The sequence below is a fragment of the Taudactylus pleione genome, unplaced genomic scaffold, assembly GCF_031769625.1.
Source record: "Taudactylus pleione unplaced genomic scaffold, aTauple2 ptg001277l, whole genome shotgun sequence".
Classification (NCBI taxonomy): Eukaryota; Metazoa; Chordata; class Amphibia; order Anura; family Myobatrachidae; genus Taudactylus; species Taudactylus pleione.
The window spans coordinates 239914-260000 of record NW_028285677.1 but is presented as its reverse complement, the minus strand read 5'-3'; the positions used below and the strand labels follow the sequence as shown (position 1 = coordinate 260000).

The 20087-nt window shown below is 45.9% G+C and overlaps 1 long non-coding RNA gene across 1 annotated transcript; it reads left to right on the top strand.

Moving 5' to 3' along the window:
• The first annotated feature begins 1033 nt into the window (after nucleotides 1-1033).
• LOC148443412 (uncharacterized) lies at nucleotides 1034-18606 on the top strand. The gene is made up of 4 exons (XR_015875681.1): nucleotides 1034-3391; nucleotides 3480-3587; nucleotides 13138-13224; nucleotides 16163-18606. It is a non-coding gene; the product is annotated as an uncharacterized LOC148443412 (long non-coding RNA).
• Nucleotides 18607-20087: the final 1481 nt, after the last annotated feature.

Genomic DNA, 20087 nt, shown 5'->3' with positions numbered 1-20087 from the left:
TATACGATTTGGGGATTACATTTGTTTATTCCTCTTTGTGATTTGCTGCTATGTTCATTTTGTTTTTAGTATTGTTGCCGGGCAACGGGGGTCGTGCTGATGACGTCACAAGTGGGCGCTCCTTAGCCGGACCCGGAAGCCGTGGCGACACACGTGGTGTGGTGAGGGGTATATGTAAGTGTGCTGTTTATCATACATTTTGTACCTTGACAAAGATGCAATAAAGCATCGAAACGTTGGAATTATATCCTGCTTACTTGCTTTATTTAAACCGGAGTGCCGCCGATTTGGTGTGTATTTGTGGAGAACTTTTCGTTTTCTTACGGAGGGCACCCGGGACTTTTTGATTGCTGTATGGGAGTGCCATCCATTCGGACGCTATATATATATATATATATATGTGTGTGTGTGTATATATATATATATATATATATATATATGTGTGTGTGTATATATATATATATATATATATATATGTGTGTGTGTGTGTATATATGTATGTAGAGACTCACTCACTCAGACTCAGACTGACTCACTCACTCACAGACTCAGACTGGCTCGCTCTCTGACTGGCTCGCTCTCTGACTGGCTCGCTCTCTGACTGGCTCGCTCTCTGACTGGCTCGCTCTCTGACTGGCTCGCTCTCTGACTGGCTCGCTCTCTGACTGGCTCGCTCTCTGACTGGCTCGCTCTCTGACTGGCTCGCTCTCTGACTGGCTCGCTCTCTGACTGGCTCGCTCTCTGACTGGCTCGCTCTCTGACTGGCTCGCTCTCTGACTGGCTCGCTCTCTGACTGGCTCGCTCTCTGACTGGCTCGCTCTCTGACTGGCTCGCTCTCTGACTGGCTCGCTCTCTGACTGGCTCGCTCTCTGACTGGCTCGCTCTCTGACTGGCTCGCTCTCTGACTGGCTCGCTCTCTGACTGGCTCGCTCTCTGACTGGCTCGCTCTCTGACTGGCTCGCTCTCTGACTGGCTCGCTCTCTGACTGGCTCGCTCTCTGACTGGCTCGCTCTCTGACTGGCTCGCTCTCTGACTGGCTCGCTCGCTCTCTGACTGGCTCGCTCGCTCTCTGACTGGCTCGCTCGCTCTCTGACTGGCTCGCTCGCTCTCTGACTGGCTCGCTCGCTCTCTGACTCACTCACTCACTCTCCCACCTCGCACATTGAGCCCGAGTGGCCCGGCGACCAGTGAGTGCTGACCAGGTTAATTTCCTGGCACAGTCAAACTCCGTCAGATCAGGAACGAGGATCGCTCCCTCAGTCCTGTCAGGCCACAATCCCGAGCACCACCACCATCACGGGACCCATCTGCGGACTGCAGACACGGTAGCTTGGTTAAAAATGAACATAACCAACACAAAATACAAAAAAATATATACAAGAGTGCCGTCTATCTTTTTGGTGGATGTTGATGATACATATAAGACGGGCACCAGAGTCGAGTATATATTATCAGTGAGTGCCGGCATAACTTGGAATATATATATATTATATTATAATATAATAGGTTGGGTATGAAATCCCGGCTGTCGGCATGCCGCTGGTTAGAATATTGACAGCGGCATCCCGACACACACAGGAACGCATGGTAAGTTTTTTCCCAACCCCCTACCCTAACCCTCCCCAATTCATTTTATATATGATCTATCTCAGAAGTTTCTTGGAAAAATGAAAACATTGTTGGCACATGTGATGTAGTCATGATTATTTACCAGCATTCAAAATTAATTTGAGTGAATTCAAATAAGCTGGTACAAGGCTTTACACTACACTTTATAAAAGAAATCCTGTATTAGTCACTACGTGGTTTGCAGAGTTCCTTTACGATTAGATGCTCTGTTTTTATTTTTCTTCTTCCTCCACTAGGGGCACAGGGACTACTCTGGTTATTGCTTGAAGAGGAGAATGGGCAATAATGGTTAAAGCAAATTACCCACTAGCCCGGGCTCCTTTCCTCTATACCCCGCTTCCAAGCACTCGACCTAAGTTTTAAGTTTGGTGCCGGCATGAGCTGGGCACCGGATATTAGGGGAGCTATTTTAGATGGTCCTCCATTTTTTTCATTTTTATTTTCATTCTTTTACTTAGTTTATATTGAGTGTGCAGTGGAAGGCGTCCTATAAGATGCCCCCACTGCCTCTCCACCGTGGCATCCGCAAAGAGAGCGGTCACCCTTTTGATAGGGAGATTGAAAAGTTGTTTCAATTGTGGTACAAGTCATATTATTGTTGTACAAATTGTGATATAGTGCTGTATATACACGTCCTCATACATCTAGCCACACAGCGCGACTTGCCTTGCGTGAGTGAGCCGCCAGGTCCCATGCTACTCTGCTAGCGTTGGGTGTCTTTTTTTTTTTTTTTTTGCCCAAAAGTTTGGCTAAGTTGCGATGCAACTAGGAAGCACCAGCAGACTTTTTTATGCAAAACTTGGAATGAAAAAAAGCTGTAGCCGTTACATTGTAGCACTTCGTATACAGATTCAGAGACTCAGTCGCACACACACATACAAGTGTCACATATCAAATTAATCAGCACAATCTGCTGCTGCTGTCCTAGTTGCATCACAGTGCAATTTATATGCATTTTCAGCAAAAAAAAAAACGCCGAGCGCTACGGGTCCTAGCTCGCCGAGAGGGGCTTGTAATGGTGCGTACACACAGTACGATCAGTGAGTGATAACGATATCGCTGACTGATCGTCCTGCACCTTCCCAATGTGCTGGATGATCGTTATCGTTCATCCATCACACCACCAACGACGGTCCCTATGTAACCTGGTCAATTTCGACCAGGTTGGCCTGCATGCACGGGTGATGGTCGATATAGTTATCGTCCATACGTGCCCGCACATCACTGGTCCTTGGGCACCAAAAAATTAACAATCTGAACGATAACTATATGTTTGACATCGTTATCGTTCATATCGTGCATTTTTATCGTACCGTGTGTACGCACCATTAGCGTGACTGCAGCAAAGATGTGTGTGAGGACCCATCTGTAAGTGCTTACACATTTATGTAGCAGGTGTAGGAAACTCAGGGCTGCCCAGACCAACTCTATCCCAGATTGCGGCTGAGAATCAAAGCCCTAAAATCAGAAATGTCTGGCCATGTTATCAGTACTTTGGAAGTAAATTAATTTATTTCTGCAGAATAATCAGCACTGATAATACTTTGTTGAAATTGTGTAAGAGGCCGTTTCTGCTATATAGTCACTTAATGGCTCCCCTCTTTCCTTCATTCCTACACAGAACACGGCATCCCTACATCGGTAGATTTTATTGGCTGTGAACCTGCCCATGCTGTTGCCTCTTTCACCAGTGGCTGTATTGTGGTTTATGACCTGGAGACTTCCCAATCCCTACTACAGTTGTCTTCTCCCTCTGACACTGGTAAGCATGGTGGATAGGTGGCGTATTTTTGGTGCAGTGAAATGTGTCTGTGCACCTAACCTTATTCATAAATACTTTTGTTTTATAGGTCTCCCATTCAGTAGTTACATTAACAAAGTTGTGAGCCATCCTACTCTTCCTGTTACTATCACTGCATATGAAGATAGGCACATAAAGTTCTTTGATAACAAGTCTGGTAAGTCTACATGTGCTCAGTCTCTGCTATATGGGAAGAGATTTAGAATCTGATTAAGACTACCATTACTTTATGTAGCAAAGATTACATTGTGCAACCCATTACACACTCAAGAACTCTTAGACTAGAACTTCCAATGCATGGTGGTGTAATATGGCTTTAGAAGGCGTGCCGTGTGTGTAGTTTGTATGCCAAACATAACTGCTGCTGCAGTAAGCTATTCTCCAGATTTCTGTTAGGATATAAAATCTTGAAGGTCCGCATTCCTCCTGTATATTTACAGCACACAGCCAGTTATAGATGTATGTTAATAATTCATTCAAAATTGGTGTTCAATAATTTTATATTCTGTATATGAATATAATTCTCACAGATCTTCTGGCTTTACATGTCCCCCATTGAAGGTTGTAGGATAACACTATCTGAAGATGGTGTTGCCTAGCAATGGAAAGCAAAACTTTTCCATTGCTTGATAAATAGAGCAGGCACCACAGTCCCTATAGTAGGCTATGAAGATGCGGTAACCAATAAAAAAATAAGCACCACAAGAGAAAATCTGTGATTTCTCTGCGGTGTCCTTCTTAAATAGAAGGAAGCGATGATAGCCCCTTTCTCACACAAAGAAGGTGGGGAGTGTGACTGGGGCGGTACACCTGTCACACCGTAACGCAGGTGTCCTAAGGCGGGCTCAGGGAGGACAGAGACCTCCCATTGAGCAGAAGGGTTTATACTTTAACTGCTTCATAAATAGACACCTAAATATGAGAACTCGGCAATATTTTCTTACTGAATTAAACCATTCAGGTATTTAACAAGTCCACATTTATTGGTGGAAGGCGGTTGTTCTTAAAATTCTTGATTTTCTTGTTGCGTTGCAAAATGCTGACTGTTCAATAGTAAGTGATAATGCCAAGGTCCCCTTCCCAAGCTGCCTAATATTATAGCTGATAGAACATGGATGAAATTTTATCTAAATATTTGTATAAACCTAGTGCTGGGGCCCTTAGTTCAAGCCTATTTTCATGCTTAATCTATAACAGGCTCTTCTCTGTGGTTGAGTCATACAGGGGCTGCTGTGGGAGTTATACTGGGTTGTTGGATGAGGTTGAATTTTGTCTTAGCTTTTACAAATAGCCCCACTGAAGCATGTTACTCAGAAATCCTGTTACTCCCTGTCTCTGCTAAATTTATCTGTACCTGTTTAATAGTGAATTGTGCTATAGTGTACACTGTGTAGAGTATAGCATTTTCTTATACTGCCATAAATGCCCTCACCTCTTTCCAGTGGCTAAGCTGCCTTGGACAGTGTTACACCGATGTTTGCCTGTAGAATGTTGTTTATGACCAGTTGGATTTCTTTGTTGTCCAGTCACTATGGATTGATGTGAACCACGGGAGCCCCAAGAGAAATAAAATACAAAGATAATGTACACTGCATGTTTGGACAAAATATTTTCATGCACTAGTGCTAATTGCCCTCGTCTTAATTAGGCAAATGCCAAGCCTGTTGGGACCTTGCAAAAATGTTATTATTTTGAGCAAAAATGTACTCTACTCCATCATGGGGAACACATTAGATGATATTTAGAATAAAAATATTAATGATAAATTAGGAATCGTAAAATTAGTTTGTGATAAAATTATTACCGTATATACTCGAGTATAAGCCGACCCGAATATAAGCCGAGGTACGTACTTTTACCACAAAAAACTGGGAAAACTTATTGACTCGAGTATAAGCCTAGTGTGGGAAATGGCAGGAGCTGGTAGTGCCCCCAGTAGTAATCCCTCCTGGTAGTGCCCCCAGTGGTAATCCCTCCTGGTAGTGCCCCCAGTGGTAATCCCCCCTTTTAGTGCCCCCTGTAGTAATCCCCCACTGGTTGTGCCCCCTGTAGTAATTCCCCCAGTGGTAATCCCCCCCCTGGTAGTGCCCCCAGTGGTAATCCCCCCCCTGGTAGTTCCCCCAGTGGTAATCCCCCCCCCCTGGTAGTGCCCCCTGTAGTAATCCCCCCCCCCCCCCCCTGGTAGTTCCCCCAGTGGTAATCCCCCCCTGTAGTAATCCCACCCTGGTAGTGCCCCCTGTAGTAATCCCGCCCTGGTAGTTCCCCCAGTGGTAATCCCCCCTTTTAGTGCCCCCTGTAGTAATCGCCCCCTGTAGTCCCCTCGCCCCAGTAGAGAGAGACGTGACAAGAATAAAAAAAAAAAATCACTTACCTGAAACTCCCGCTCCTGGTCCCGCCGCTGTCTGCTCCTCCGGCCCCTTTTGCATGGGAGAGACGTTGTCATGACGACGTGTCTCCCATCACCCACTGCGGGAGCCGGGAGATGGCTCCCGCAGTGGGAGCAGCAGCAGCCGCTGAGAGTCTGACAGACTCTCAGCGGCTGCTGATTACACCAAACACGCAGCTGCCGGCTCCGGCGGCTGTGTGTTTGGCAGTGTGTAGCGCTGACCAAACTCCATCCGGTCAGCGCTACACTTGACTCGAGTATAAGCCGAGGGGGTACTTTTTCAGCAAATTTTTTGTGCTGAAAAACTCGGCTTATACTCGAGTATATACGGTAATTTATTATTTCAGAAGGTAGTAAAAAATAAATATACAAATAATTACAAAGCGTAATGTTAAAAGATTGTAAGTTAACATTGTATTAAAAATGGAATAGATTTTCTCCTCCCGTCATTCGAACAGTCCTTTAATTCATTTAAATCCTGTAAGTGATGGATTTATTCTGGGAAAAGCTGCCCAGAGACGTTCTCTGTATTTCCCAATGTGAGATGGGTCCATGCACCTGTAGTGCAGCATAGTTTCACCAAGGTGCAAATTTATTTTTTATAAATTTTTTTGCTTTGCTCTTAACTCAGAATCAGTCCGATAACGTAATAACTTATGTTAGAAAGTTCAAGAAAAAGTGCCTCAAAGTTTTTAGAGTAACTATTCAGAATGATTTGTCCCATTTATTTCTACTTCAGGGTCCATAGGGGTCCACAGGGTGACCTTGGGGTATAGCTGGATCCTGGATCCTCGGGCACCACGGAGTTAAAGCTTTTAGCTGCTCCCAGGATGCACTTGGGTCCAACCTCCCCTATACCCCGCCCCCGAGCCACAGGCACCTCAGTTTAAGATGGTGCCCGGCCGGAGTCGGGTCACCCTGCGGGGGGGGTCTGCAGGAGCAGCCCCCTAAAGCTTTTTTAACTTAGTTAAATTTATTTATTTTTTGACTACAGTTTTTTCTTTTTCTCCAGAGCGGCAGCGATGGGCTGTCTGTACAGACGCCCACGCTGCCGCTCCTTCTCCCTGCTGGCGCCGCGACGCCAGCACTGAACTGGGGATCGCGGCGGGGGAAGCCAGAGTCTGTACTAGCCGAACTCTGGCTTCCCCCGGGACTGCTGCCGGATGACGCCGGGGAGATCAGGTAAGCCGCGCACCGCTGATTAGCGGCGGTGCGCGGGTAATGCCTTTCATATGCAGTCCCATGCCCCCGGTCTAGGGGACAGACCGGGGGCGCTAGCGGTGGCGGCGGGCCCCCCCTCCATCGGAGGCATACCCCGCCAGACCACTAGACCACCAGGGTAATTAAGCGGCAAGCGGGATGCCGCAACCTTGGGGGTTAAATATGCTAGCCAGGGGAGGAAGCCTTCCCTGTCAGCGGCTCCTCCCCTCAGCTCAGCGCGCCTTTCAGCTCGGAGTCTGGCGTCGCTGAGCTGCAGCTACTCGGGCCACTCCTCCTCTGAGGTCTCCAGCGGCCATTTTCTTACTGGCAGCGTGGATACTCTCAGGGAGCACGCGGACCGGTCCCCCTGTGTACCTCTCCCCCGACAAGGACAGTGTACACAGCGCTATAGCCCTCCCAGACACAGAATCTGGGAGGTTGATTGTAGTGGAAAGGTGCAGTGAGTATATCTTCCTGCATGGTATGTGACTTTTGCTAGTGCTGCCTGTCTGTGTCTTTTTTCTACTTACTGTCAGCCTGTACCTATCCCTTTCCTTCTCCTACAAGCCCTACAGGTGTGCGGGGGAAGGGTGTTTCTACTGTCCTCACCTATATAGATCACGTATTTGTGAGGTCCGTCACATACAGTTGTGTGCTACACGGTGCCATATTGTGGGCTGTTGTTCAGCACACTGGTGAGTGCGCACGTTTTCTTCCTAAGTCATGTCTGAGGAGGAGATTGAGCACTCCGGGGCTCCAGCATTGTTCTCCTGCAGGCGCTGTTCTGCAGGAGTGGATAGGGAGGATTTGTCACAGGACGGCCTGTGCGGACGGTGCCAGGCGGTCCCTGGTACGTCTAAACCTCCCATTTCGCAGGAGCCACCATGGGCGATGTTTTCCCAGGTGCTGGTGTCCATCGCGGACCGTCTGTCGGTCCCGACTGCCGCCCCTACTAGGGCGTTGCCCCAGCCTGCCATCCCCCATTCCCCGGGTGTCCCACAATTATTGCAGACTCCCCCGGGGTCTCAGCCTGTTGGTCCCTATGCGGGGTTGCCAATGTATATTCAGTCCACCCCTGTGGCACAGCCGGCTGTGGTGCCGTTTCAGGCTCCTGTGACAGCTCCTCCACCCTGGGTGGATGCGCTTTCCCACACTGTCCAAGATTTGGCGGCAGCATCTTCGGCTTTTCAGTCGATGTTGCGCAGTGACGTGCCCTCCAGGGCGTCTAAACGCTCAGTCATGGCACAGGCTGCGCATCTTTCGGATTCTGAGGGGTTCTCGGATGATGGTGAGGTACAGGATGACTCAGCCTCAGATGCCTCAGTCCAGGAGGTAGACACTAAGTCTTCCATCAATGTGCGGGCTCTGGTTAAGGCGGTGCGGGCTATTCTTCTGATTGAGGATGAGGCACCCGCTCCCAAGTCAAGGTATCCTAGTTTTAAAAAAGCTAAGGTTACTTCTACAGCGTTCCCCTTGTCTGATCAGTTGACTGATCACATGGCGGTGGCCTGGCAGACGCCCAGTAAGCGTTTCCTGCCACAGAAACGCTTGGCGTCCAATTATCCATTCCCGGAAGCGCATTGTAAGAAATGGGAAACTCCGCCTGCAGTCGATTCCCATGTAACACGCCTCATCAGGAGTGCTACTTTGCCATTGCCGTCTATATCCTCGCTGAAGGATCCTACGGACAGGAAGGTGGAGACTTGTCTAAAGTCTATTTATTCTCTCTCAGGGGCTGTAGCCCGGCCGTCCATGGCCATCTCCTGGGTGGCCAAGGCCATTGAGGGGTGGGCCAACGCCTTGGAGGACACGTTTACGGATGAATCTCCGGACGTCCAGAGGGCGTTGTTAGGACAGATGAGAGATGCCGCCTCCTACATTGGAGAAGCATCTTTGGATGCTAGCCTGTTGACCTCTAGGGTTTCGGCGGCAGCAGTGTCTGCTCGTAGATCCTTGTGGTTGCGGTCTTGGAGAGCAGACGCGGATTCAAAGAAAGGCTTGGAGGCCTTACCTTTTAATGGGGAATTACTATTTGGTCCGGACCTGGACAAAATAGTAGATACCCTGGCAAAATCCAAGTCCGCCTTCCTCCCTTCAGCTACTACACCTGCTAAGGTCCGGAGCTCGGCGTTTCGTTCCTTTCGGGTTCAGGGCAAGGCAAAGGGTCAGTCCTTCCCGAGGCAGTCCGCACCCAAGACCGCCTCAAAGCCAAAGAAGCAAGCCTGGAGTGCTAGGCGCCCTTCTTCCAAGCCAGAAGATAAGCCTTCTGCGTGATGGGACGGGCCTCCCTCTGGGGGACCCCAGAGTGGGAGGCCGACTTCTTCAATTCGCCCAGTGCTGGCACAATACCACCACGGATGCCTGGGTGCGAGAAGTGGTCTCCCAGGGGTACGCCCTGTCTTTTCGGCACAGGCCGCCTTGCCAGTTTTTTTGCACAAGTCCTTCTCAGGACAAAACCAAGGCCTTGCAGATTCAGGAAGCCATAGAGGCCTTGCTGACGGCGGGGGTCATTATACCCGTACCACAGTCTCAACGTGGGATGGGGTATTACTCTACGCTGTTTCTGGTGCAGAAACCCAATGGCTCTCATCGCCCCATCCTCAATTTGAAGTCCCTGAACAGGTTTCTCAGGGTTCCCAAATTCAGGATGGAAACTTTGCGTTCCATCATACTGGCGATGGAACCGGGGGATTATATGGTCTCCCTGGATATCCAGGACGCCTACCTCCATGTGCCTATAGCAACATCGCACCAACGGTTTCTGCGGTTTGCTATTCTCCACAACCACTACCAATTCAGGGCTCTACCCTTTGGTCTCTCCACGGCACCAAGGGTATTTACCAAGGTGATGGCGGTCATGGCGGCTCACCTTCGGAGCCAGGGGATACGGTTGCTACCGTATCTAGACGACCTCCTCTTGCTGGCAAGCTCCCCGGAGGTACTGATCCAGCATCTCCACCTGACGGTCGCTTGTCTACAGGCGCACGGCTGGTTGATCAACTGGAAGAAATCCTCCCTCATCCCATCACAACGGATGGTTCATTTGGGGGCCCTGCTGGACTCTCGTCAGCAACGGATTTTTCTGACTCCAGAGAAGGTCTCCTCCTTACAGCTGCGGATTCACAGTTGTCTGAGCAGTGGCAGAGTGTTGGTGCACTCAGCGATGAGAGTTTTGGGGTCCATGGTGTCGGCATTCGACATGGTGGAGTTTGCCCAGTTCCATTCCAGGCCCCTGCAGGGGCTGATTCTTTCAGAATGGAACGGATTGCCACACAGGATCCGCTCTCAGATGCTGGTGTTGTCCTCGGAGGTGCGTCTGTCCCTAGCCTGGTGGCTGCAGACAGCGCATCTCCTGGAGGGGCGCCCCTTTTGGATCCCGGAATGGGTTCTGCTCACGACAGATGCCAGTCTCCGGGGTTGGGGGGCGGTGACAGGCTCCTTGTCACTTCAGGGTCGTTGGTCGGCGGAGGAAGCGATTCTTCCCATCAACATCCTGGAACTGCGGGCAGTATACAGAGCCCTGCAGTCGTCTGGCACCGCTCTTCACGGAAGGGCCGTTCAGGTGCAGTCAGACAACGCCACCACGGTGGCGTACATCAATCACCAGGGAGGGACTCGCAGTCGAGCTGCGATGTCAGAGGTGTCTCGCGTCCTGGCTTGGGCGGAGCGCTATCTTCCAGCTCTCTCGGCAGTGTTCATCCCAGGAGTCCTCAATTGGGAGGCAGACTTCCTCAGCCGTTACGATGTGCATCCCGGGGAATGGTCGCTTCATCCAGAGGTATTCCAACTACTCGTGGACAAGTGGGGGCTGCCAGAGCTGGACCTGATGGCGTCCCGTTACAATCACAAGCTGCCTGTGTACGGGTCAAGGACAAGGGACGCAGGCGCAAGTCTGATAGACGCGCTGTCGGTGAAATGGCTGTTTCAACTGGCTTACTTGTTCCCTCCGATATCTCTGCTGCCTCGGGTCCTGCGCAAGTTCAAACAGGACGGAGGCACACTGATCCTGGTGGCCCCAGCGTGGCCCAGAAGGCCGTGGTACTCCGATCTGCGGAGCCTGTCCATCGACGCTCCGTACCTCCTACCTCAACGGCGGGACCTGTTGTCTCAGGGGCCCTGTCTTCACCCGGATCTTGGTCGACTATCTTTGACGGCGTGGCTCTTGAGACAGCCGTCCTGAGGTCTCGGGGCTTTTCTAGCTCCGTTATTACCACCATGCTGAGGGCGCGCAAGCCTGCTTCCGCGAGGATCTATCACAGAGTGTGGCACACTTACTTTCAGTGGTGCGAGGCCAGAAACTATGATCCCCAGGTGTTCCGAGTTTCGCGTATTCTGGCTTTCCTTCAGTCCGGTTTGGACTTAGGATTACGTCTTTCTTCACTGAAGGTACACGTGTCTGGTCTGTCGGTGTGGTTCCAGCGCAGGATCGCTGCTATGCCGGACGTACACACCTTTTTCCAGGGTGTTTTGAGAATCCAGCCTCCCTTTGTGCCACCTGTGGCCCCGTGGGATTTGGCGGTGGTTCTTAGGGCCTTACAGGGTCCTCCTTTTGAGCCCTTGGAGTCAGTGGAGCTCAAGTGGCTAACTTTTAAAACTGTTTTCCTCTTGGCAATTGCTTCTGCCAGGAGGGTTTCAGATTTGGGGGCGCTTTCTTGTCGTCCCCCTTTTCTGATTTTTCATCAGGACAGAGCGGTGCTTCGCACTCGTCCTGATTTCCTGCCTAAGGTGGTTTCCAGGTTCCACATTAATCAGGAAATTGTTGTACCAGCCTTTCAGTCACCTGATCTTTCGGCTGGGGAGACTTCCTTAGACGTTGTAAGGGCACTCCAGGTTTATGTGGACCGGACTAGTTCTGTGAGGAAGTCGGATTCTTTGTTTATCCTCTTTGGTTTTCACAAGAGGGGTTGGCCTGCCAACAAACAGACTCTAGCCCGTTGGCTTCGTTCTGTTATTATTGAGGCTTATATGCAGGAGGGTTTACCTGTGCCAGCCTCTGTTAAGGCTCATTCCACTCGGTCCGTGGGCCCTTCTTGGGCTGCTAGCCGTGGCGCCTCTGCTGTTCAGCTCTGTAAGGCGGCCACCTGGTCTTCCATTCAGACCTTTTTGAGGTTCTATGCGTTTGACACCTTTGCCTCTCAGGATGCATCCTTTGGGCGCCGGGTTCTCCTATCAGCACAGGAGCGTCCCCGCCCTTAGTTGGACTGCTTTGGGACATCCCCAAGGTCACCCTGTGGACCCCTATGGACCCTGAAGTAGAAAACAAGAGATATGGTAAGAACTTACATTTGTTATCTCTGTTTCTACGAAGTCCATAGGGTCCACAGGGCACCCGTCCTGACGCACCTGGCTTCATATGGGCTCTGTGACTGGTCACCGGTTTTCCGTCTCCCATTTCTGTGAGTATGGTTCTTGTGTGTTCCAGTCTTCCTTCTCTCTGTTTCGTCTCCTCCTCCGGCCTGGGCTGCTTACCAACTGAGGTGCCTGTGGCTCGGGGGCGGGGTATAGGGGAGGTTGGACCCAAGTGCATCCTGGGAGCAGCTAAAAGCTTTAATTCCGTGGTGCCCGAGGATCCAGGATCCAGCTATACCCCAAGGTCACCCTGTGGACCCTATGGACTTCGTAGAAACAGAGATAACAAAGGTAAGTTCTTACCATATCTCTTGTTTTTGTGACCATTTTGTCCTGAGAGCTATGTAACTGGAGTCTATATGTACTACTTATTAAAGCTACTGAATATAGTCTAAAATTCCATTTTACGTTCCATTCTACACTTTCTTTGAATTACGCTTTATTTTATATTTTTTCTTCCTTTTCCAAGGTCCCTCATTACTTATCTGATTTCAAGAGGCCCATCACCACACTTTTGCACTATTTTTTTTTTTTTTCTTTTCAGTTCTACACCACAATATTTGCTTAGAGTTAAATGCCTTACTTGCTTATCTCCTTATTTTACTTAATGTTTTGTGTGTGTTAGACTTTTCATTTCACATTAGGCTTCCACATAAATTGAAGTGTACATCTATGCTGGTTGTGTTTCGTTTCTTTTACAAAGTATACATCTCTGGCTTCTCAATTCTAAAAAGACCAATAATAATAAGCTTGTTCGTTTAATATCTTCCAGGGAAGACCATTCATTCAATGGTTGCACATCTGGATGCAGTAACTAGCCTTGCAGTGGATCCCAATGGAATCTACCTAATGTCTGGAAGTAAGTGGGATTTTCAGAATGTTGACTGATTTGTATTTGCTTTAATTAATGATTATCTTTTTGTACACTGAAGTGCTAGAAGTCATGGGATAGATGCCTAGTATCGTGAAGGACCCTCTTTAGTCCAGCGAAGTGCAGCAACTCGACATGGCATTGATTTCGCAAGTGGGCGGGAAGACCTCTGGAGAGATGTTGACACATGCCATCTGGATAGCTTCCCACAGCTCCCTGATAATTGTAGTTGCAGGATCTTGGGTGTAAATGGACCTCTCCACCACATCCCATAAATGGTCAGTTGGGCTCACCATTCATCGGAACGCTCCACAATGCTACTCAAACCAATTCTGGACAACTTGGGACCGATGACGCGGTGCATTATCCTGGAGAAATATTCCATCGTTGTCTAGGTACATGCAGTCTAGGAAGGGCTGCAAAAGGTCGTCAAGCAATGCAACGTAGCGGTTACCGGTCAATGACGTGTTCAGGCAGACCCAACCCATGCCATAGTAACACACCCCACACCATTATGGAACCACCACCAGCCTGCATGGTGCCTGGGGTCTAAGGCTCATGGGGCGATCAGGCCGAAACAACGGGAGCCGTGACTCATCGGACAACGCCACATGTTGCCAGTCCTCCAGGGTCCAATTAGCAACATCACAAGCCCAGGTGAGGCAATGTTTCCGGTGTCGTAGTGCTAACAGGGGCACTCTGGTGGGTCTTCTGCTCCCATATTCCATGGAAGCTAAAGAACTCTGCACTGACCTGCTGGATATGCATCTGGTACCTCCTGCATTCAATGTGGATGTGATTTGAGCCAGTGTCGCTTGTCTGTTACCACGGACAATTCTGGCCAGACCCCACTGGTCACGATCATTAAGCACCCGTGGTCGGCCACTGCACTGTCCACGTTGGTTGGTAATGCCTTCCATGACATTTTCCTGTGACGACATAGATTGAGGAATGTTGAATGTCCACACAACTTCGGAAATGGAATGTCCCATCCGTCGGGCACCCACTCCACTGCTCCATTCGAACTCTGATAATTCACATTACCTTACCATGACCGCCTAGCTGGTGTTCAAACTCATGAGATGTCGGATTACAACTGATGCAGGTCTAGGCATTTCCAAGATGTCACAGTATGGTAACGCCACCTAACATTTCTTTTAGATACTGCTATCCCATGATGTTTGGCATTTCACTGTATTAAGAGTGTTGTGAAGCTGGACCATTCTTCAATTAAATATGTAGTGTGACTTTCATTGTAATAGCCATGTTTTGAACTCTATTGATGGATGCAATAATGTCAGGTTGAATCCAGGTACTGTTGGCACTAAATTTGCCAAGAGGCTTGAGCTACAAGAACATTCTCAGAATGTCAGTTAGTCTGTTGAAGGTCCTCTACCTCAAATATATGAAACTACCTTATCAAGACCTTAAGATTCCAGCACTTGCTCAAAATCTGTCTATAAGGAGTAAGAGGGATCTCTTCACTTCTTAGAATAACGTTAGCACCATGATTATCTGTGTTGCAAGGTCGATGTCAGAAATTGCATGATCTTATGTTCCTCTATGATGCTTACAAATATTGATGTGTCCCAACATATGATCCGTGATGAATCACTCCTGTGATTTCGGGGGGGGGGGGGGAGGGCGAATTCAGTTAGCAGCGGTAACTTACCGCAGAATGACTGAAGCAGCGGGGCTATTCATTTAGAGCTGAAGGCAGCCCACAGGCTGCAGATAAAGAAGATTTTTTTTAAAAGAATTACGCGTTAAATAGCCTGTGACCGTGTTAACCCGTAAGTCTGGGAACTATCCTGGATTCTATGGGTTAACGCGCGTTAACACTGTAAATTACCAGGCGAGCAAAAAGGACTCCCACTGAATAGCCCCGGGCGTTAAAGCCCAAGGCTACCACTGTTTTTCACCTGCTTTAATTTACAGTTGCTTATTGAATTCCCCCTTTGATGTGTTAACCTAGAAATATAAAAACCTGTTCCTTATAATGTAAAAGCCCATTCTACCTGATTGTTGAATGTCTCGTGGGTGGTGAAGCACAGAGCTTTCCAATGAGCAGCTGCTTGGGCAGACACGTGGTCTTCAGTGCATACTTTTACCATAGAAATTTTGCGTGTTTACAGCTCTGGCATAAGGTTCTGGTCACTGCAACACTGCGTACACCCTCCTGATGGGACAGTTGTGGGATCTCCCCCAATAGGATGAAAGTGTTTTTGTTTATCATTTTTATACGAATGTGAAATGCTTCTCTCTGAATCCATTGAGGCACTAAATGCCCTTTCATTGACACTCTAGGTCTCATGTTTAAAGCTTACTGAATTCAAATGTTTTTTCTGGATTGATTGTTTCTCTTTGTTTCTTGTACAGTTGTGTAGGATAGGGATATAGAACAGGGAGGAATTTACTTTTTGGAATATTTAAAATGCCAACATTTTGTTTGAGACTCCATATCCCTTCCAATAGATTCAGAGAAAAAGATGTAACACAAGCATAAATATCCCATTTGCCTTTCTGTGCAGTGACGACACAGATTGTAACTTGCTTTTCCGTATTTTTTTTTTTTTTTTTTTTTACAAATCAAAAATACCATTGGTACCCAAGCATGAGTTTCTCTATAGCTATATAGTACATTATAGAGATCTGCTGATATCTATGCTGCCAAACTATGTGCTTTGTGGACAAGCAAACCCAAAAATATATGGGACAGTATCTCCCTACTCCATTACAACTTTATCTTTATGTATTGCTTATATGCGCAAGATTTACTTGTCTCAGTAGCTTTGTGGGTTTTGTTTAGTTTTAACCTATATAAAGAAGCAAAATTTAAAGGTTAAAACCAGTGACCCAGACCCCTTTTTAATAATTATTGCTAGCAACTGTGATAATTCAGCCTGTGTGTGCTTTCCCCTGACAGGCCACGACTGCTCTATTCGCTTGTGGAATCTGGACAGCAAGACGTGTGTGCAGGAGATCACCGCTCATCGCAAGAAATTGGACGAATCCATTTATGATGTTGCCTTTCACCCATCCAAAGCATTCATTGCCAGTGCTGGAGCAGACGCCCTGGCCAGAGTCTTTGTGTGACCCTCACCCCAAAAATCCTTAAACAATGCCACAGATGCATTTTGGGACAGGAAAAGGACATGTGTGGTATTTAAACAAATTCTTACATCACTGCCAAGAGGAATTTGCTCCAATGCTGACACTACAAGACAGATCTCCCCCGCAGGATGGAGAGATACTGGATACAGTGGGGCAGGCGCTACCTACCCATCATTTTCATTTATCAGGATGACTCTCAGTTTGAAGCATTAATTACTGTAATTTAATCCTTCCTTTTTTCACAATAACCAGTATTCACAACACCCCCCCAGGGTGTCTGTCCTGTATTATATATAATTTAAATATGTTCTTTCTTCTACAGTCCGTCAAGAGTTTTTTTACATTTTTTTTTTTTTTTTTTTTTTGCGCCCTGTAATTTCAAATTCAGGTTCTGGGTGTGCAGTTATTCTGACTCAGGACCTCAGCTTACATGGGGCTATGGAGCTGCTTTTGAAATGTTGAACATACCTTTTTAGTGTGTTCACGTTGCCTGTTCATGTCAGTTACAACTACATTGCAATAGTAAAATATAAGCATTTTTAATGCCGCTTATCATCATTTCCCAGGAACATTAACGGATATCACAAAAGTTATACACATTGTAAAATCTAGTACAGACGACAATTTTTTGAAATAATCCCCATTCACATGCATTTAATTATTTGTAAAGCTGGCATTGTAGAACTTGATGTCTGGCTGTCAATGAAGGGATATATATATATATATATATATATATATATATATATATATATATATATATATATATATATATAATTTTTTTTAAATCCTGGCAACGGAAACATTGTGAGTAACTATATGATTTTTAGCATTAGTTTTGAATATGCAAAAGTTTATGGTCTGTTTTTATGTTTTTTTTCCTGTTTTTTTTAAATATTTAAGCTGTCACAGAATTGCAGTGTTTTTATTGGGATCTTACACACCTGAAAGTGAAATTAATTTTACCGCTTTTTATACTGTTACCCCTCAACATATATAAGGGGAATAATTTTTTTCTTTTATCAACTTTTAGTTTCCTGTTCTAACCTGCATCCCTTTATAAAGCCAGAAGTCAGTGACGCTGCCAGGAAGACTGGCATTAGAGAGGTTTGCATATCTTGGTGGCTACAGACTAACAAGTTTCTTTATTTTTGTATTGTTTTGTCTTTTAAATAACAGGCAAGAGGGCTTTTCATATGCTCTGTTTGTTGCACCCCCACCCCATTTTTAACAATTGCAGCATTCTATCACTGTGTGATATTTTGTATGTTTACTTTATTGACGAGTTAATTTATCCAAGTTTCGCAGCTAAGTTACAATAGCTTATTATTTATTTCAGCTTTATGTTCTTAGTTTTTTTCGTATGACACAGGACTTGCATTGTTTTGTGGGACAAGTGATTGAGAAACGATCGGCCATTATTTCCATTGTTTTAAACACCTCCTCTTTAAAATTGCGAGTTTGTATTAATAGCAAACAAAGATCAACACAGAGGGAAATTTGAAACCTGCAAAAGAAAGCTGATAATATAACCCTATATCAATAATAGGCAAACCTTTGCTCCCTGACCGTTGCTGAAGCTGTAAGGTATGCTGGTACCAGTTTACCAACAGCCAAAATACTTTTAAAAGGCCTAAACCTTTCCTTTTTTGTAGTTCATTTTCAGCGTTTTTTTTTTTTTTTTTTTTTTTTTTTTTTTTTTTGCAGTTGAGTCTCCACATTCTTATTTTTTACTTTTCATGTCCTTAGAATATTCTGTTCTTTTCCATATTTTGTCTCAAACATTATTCAGCTTCTGGTATTGACAAAAGATTTTACTTTGTTATGCATGACTAAAACAATTTCACCTATTTTTACTAGTCTTCCACAAAAGGAAAAAAAACTGATCAGTTTGCGAGTTTTGTAAAGTTTTCGTTTTACAGGTTGCAAATTTTTAAGATTGTACCACAAAAGCAGTACAGTTGTTGAAAAATAATGTACATAAAATGCATATAATAAATATTAAATGGTGTACCTGTACACATTAATTTGCATTGATTGAAACCACCTATTGGCATCATAGCAACAGGTATTAAGATATTTTTGTAAATAATTGCTATATTTGTTTAATAGGAATCTTCTCTTCAGGGAGCTAAAATTGTGTATTTATGTTAACACAACCTTAAGTAGCATAGCGTAGTTTTCTGTTTTATATAGATGAAATTATGCATAAAATTCTATATTTTTATTTTATTCTTGAAATAAATTCCTGCATGTGAAGATGATATCCAATCCTTTTATACCATCGGCATCATTAGTCAGTAACCACAAGGGAGAAATAATTTCCCTATTCCTGTTTTTTTTTTTTTTTTTTTTTTTTTTTTTTTAAATTAAGACTAAAGGAATAAAAATTTCAAAAGTACATTGTGTCAGGTTGCTCAGTTGCACCTTAGTAAATGCTGTGAAATGAACGAGACCACACAATACCAGCAAGTTAGATAATGTTTTACTTAGCTTTGAGTATAAAATCAGTATACACGAATAGTAGATAGCAGAATCAAAAGCAGGGGGACTCCAATCTCAGAGATATCCTGCCGATGACCATCAACAGTTTCACACAATCTTGACACACACAAGATGTCCTGGTAAGAAGTTCACTATACAAAGTGCTCTCCCACCCACTCTGTATGTGTATCACACTGCAGCACTGTGACCAATCATCACTAATGACACATTAAGAAATTCAATGCTAAACCAATCCTCTCTTAATATGCCTACTCTAAAGCTGGGTACACACTAGGCTGTTGGGTCTGCCAACCTATCTAATGATTAGTAAGTGTATACACACTTGCCAATCCTTCAGACGATGTGTCTGCACAGTTTGCGCTGATGTCATAACTGGCGGGCATTTGAGTTGAGTTGTCACTCACCACCAAGTCCATACAGCATGTGTACAGCGATCAGCAGGTCGCCCATACAGACGAGCAGATGAAACAATATTTCTACTTCAGGGTCCATTGGGGGTCCACAGGGTTGACCTTAGGGTATAGCTGGATCTGGATCCACGGGCACGACGCAGTTAAAGCTTTTGCTGCTCCCAGGATGCACTTGGGTCCATCCTCCTCTATAACCCGCCCCCGAGCCACAAATCTTTTGAAAAAGATCTTTGGAACATGTTTGCATCACAATCGTTAGCAAAAATTATACTTATGAACAATCAGAAATAATTATAAAAACTTAGCTCAGTCTTACTGAGATCACTCTTGGCTCACATCAAGGCCACATGTACTTTACACACATGTTTTCGTTACGCTATCACTTGCCACACTATACCACCATCACTTTGCAAACTGGATACATCACAACTATAACTACATGAAACTGCAACTTGCACATAGTATTTTTAAAAAGTTCTGTGTCAGTCACATGTCTCACTATTATAGGACAGACCACTGTATACTTATATGTTTATTCTAAATTAAATTACTTATTTTAAAAAATATGTGATGGATCTACATTTGGGATTTAGAACCACTGGGACACCTATGAGTCTTGTTTCTTTAGCACCCTTAGGTGAGAGGACATCGGGAAGCATGTTTCAATGTTTGTTCCTTGTTTGTGCACAATTCAGCAGAGCTTTGGGTTGACAGTTATTATGCTTTGGTTCATATAAAATACACAACAATTGGCACATTAAATATGAGGTGAACAGGGGACACTACAGTGTGGTATAATGTGAACTAGGGGCACTACAGTCTTAT